The following is a 3,171-nucleotide window of genomic DNA, read 5'->3' on the forward strand; positions in this document are numbered from 1 at the left end:
GTCTGTCCTGCTCACATCTCCAATGGTTGTACACGTTGTCATTAACGTGGCTTCACTCCACATCAGCCGCTTTGCTCGCTAAAACACCGGTGTCGGCACATAAGGACGCTGTCATAGCCTGTCAACCACGTCGATTAGCTGCGTATATACGAATGTGAATCGCATCATTGGCTGGACTATGGGATAAGGTGGCATCGTTCTGATCCCAAACGGGAGCAGCCAGTCACTGACTCACACTGCAGAACAGAATTGTTAAAGTTTTAATATTAATTTCAATTCAGGTTAGATTTTGTTTTCTGTGCGCAACACAGATTTTCTGTGAGCAATTGCGGACGTGCGCAGCTTAGAGGGAACATTGCACATGGGTATGGCATTTTTATTAAAAAAACAAACAAACAAACAAACAAACAAAGGGAAAAGAAAATCCTGCATTATTAGGTGGGAAAACTGAATGAAAGTAAATTACAGTGCAGCTAATACACTGAAATATAACCGGTAACCTTTTTAATAATTTGCAAAAACAGCAAAAGGTTACTGCTGAAACCAATTTGCACATTTGTAGAGTGCAATCATGCTCTTGATAACAGAGCAATAAAACTTTAAATAGAAAAATACTTCTTTAGAACCATATAAAACAAAGTGTTATAAACTTCCTTAGTGCCTTATGTCAGTTATGAGTAGTTCAGAAGGAATTTAAGTGACATTCAAGATCCCACCTAGAAGTGAGAAATGTAGTGAGATTGTCCTTAATTTTCTGTATGGATACAGTTATCTGACTAAAAAACACAATCATAATCAGCTAAAACACAATTGTTGATGGGGGGGAAAAAATCACCTTCCCCTTTTACTTTGGATGTGGCTTTTAGATAATCAAGTATGAAACAGAGTCGGCAAAGATTTTCTTTATTCTATTCTCTTTTTTAAAACTTATCCAGGCTTGGAAACATGATAAAGTGAATCAATTGCTTTAACAGGCACTTGAGGGCTGTGTAGGAACCCTGGACATTATTCTGCTGCCAAAAGATCATTTTTAAGACTGAGCACTTTGGGCTTCAACTTCCCATCCTCCAGACCTGGCCTAAAATCCATATCACGGTATAATTTGAAGCATGTGCGGTAACGATAAATATCGCTATATATTCTTTTCTTCTGTATAACATATTTTACACACTATAAGGCACACTTAAAATCCTTTAATTTTCTCAAAAATCGACAGTGTGCCTTATGTATGAATTCTGGTTGTGCTTATTGACCTCGAACCTATTTTATGTGCTACACGGCGCTCAGAAATCTGTCAAAAAATGTTTTAGTATGACTTTGCTAAGCTACGAAGCCGCACCGCTTGATGGATTATCGGAGCACTATGGCACCCGTAGTCAGGAGCCTCGCGGAGTAATCTGGGTCCTAAACTCCGTCCCCTTCAGGTCCCAAAGTCAAACGAACACTGCGGCATCACTGAGAGTTAAAAATTGTCTAAATTCTTTCATCTTTAATAAAATGATCAGCATTGCTGCTTTACCAGGTGTGACAATTACGTTTAACATCCAGGCATCCATGAAAACAGAATTTATTACATTCAACGGATTAAGAAGTTAGCTGGAAGTTAGCTCACTAGTTTCCACCTAAACATGATATAGCATGTTCTGACTGAGAGATTTGTAAAAAAACCATTCAAACGTACAGCTGTCACAGTACGGCTGTGTGCAGGCAAGGGAAGGACCCAAACGCAAACTCGCAGAGACAAAGGTAAACTCAAAAACACAGCTTTATTGCTGGTGTAGGGGGACAATACAAACAATACAAACAATACAAAACTAAACTGGGAAAACTGAAGCACAAGGAGCCACAGGGAAAATCACACAGTTATGAGGGAGGACGCAACGCTGACAAAGAGAAACACGGGGCTTAAATACACAGAGGGATAACGAGGGGGAATGAGCCACAGGAGGAGAGCACAGCTGGGAGTAATAACGCAGGACGAGACAAGGGAAGAAACATTAACATAGGACAGACTGTCAAAGTAAAACAGGAAACACACTGACTGAACTCAAAACATGTAAACTTAGCAGCAACTGAGACAGAACATAGGGACCTGAAACATGGGACAGAAAGGCAAAGTAGACACAACATGAACATAACGCCCACAGGGAAAGAGCAAAACGGAACACAGAAGCACAGGACCTCTTTCAAAATAAAATCGGAAACAATGAAACACTGACATGACTACATGAACTCGACAACATAAGAAACAGACATGAAACACATGAAGGATAAGGGAGACTTAACACAAGGGTTGAAAACACAAGGGGAATATAATAAGCAAATGAACATAGAAAATCTAATGAGCTTAAACATACACTATAAACATCAAAATGAACTAAAACTCAAAACGCTGGGTCATAAGACCACAGTGACAACAGCTCTGCTGTCACTTCCAACATAAATGAAGACAGAAAACTAAACAGCAGTGACATTTGTAGGGTTACTGAAGTTTGGCTAGCTGCTATATAATGATGTGCTACGTGATCGCTAGCAAAACAGCTACGTTAGCATACACACACATAACATAAACATAAACACAGTGAAGCTGGAGGATGAACACTAACTTTTTTCCACTCGATAAAAGTTAACGTGAGGGTTTCTGATGGTTAGAGACAAATGCAATCGCATGGCAGGATGCTGTAAACGGACCAAACTTCAGTCAGGAGAACAACTGAGATAATTCATCCACAATACGAGGTTAGTCATTAATATACTGCAACAACATAGAAATAGAGCAGCTGCGAGAGAATTCAGCATTAATGAATCGATGGTACGGAAGTGGAGGAAGCGCAGTTTTTGGCATATTCCAAAAGTGCTTCGTCTCTTTGCTATTACTGTCACCCGGCATAATTTGTAGATGATGTTGTTTGCAGCCACTGCAATGCTTTCGACCAAGACAGGCGCAGCTTGATGACACCATCAACATGCACTATCGTGGTAGAGCGGTATAGTCAAAATCTCTACCGTGGGCCAAATTTATATCGTTTCTACTAGAGATGGACCGATCCGATATTACGTATCGGTATCAGTCCGATACTGGCCTAAATTACTGGATTGGATATCGGAGAGAAATAAAAAATGTAATCCGATCCATTAAATATCACGAAAGCACCTCACAAAACTTGTGAC

This window comes from Perissodus microlepis, chromosome 7 (assembly GCF_051167445.1).
Source record: "Perissodus microlepis isolate ML-2025 ecotype Zambia chromosome 7, ASM5116744v1, whole genome shotgun sequence".
NCBI classification, from domain to species: domain Eukaryota; kingdom Metazoa; phylum Chordata; class Actinopteri; order Cichliformes; family Cichlidae; genus Perissodus; species Perissodus microlepis.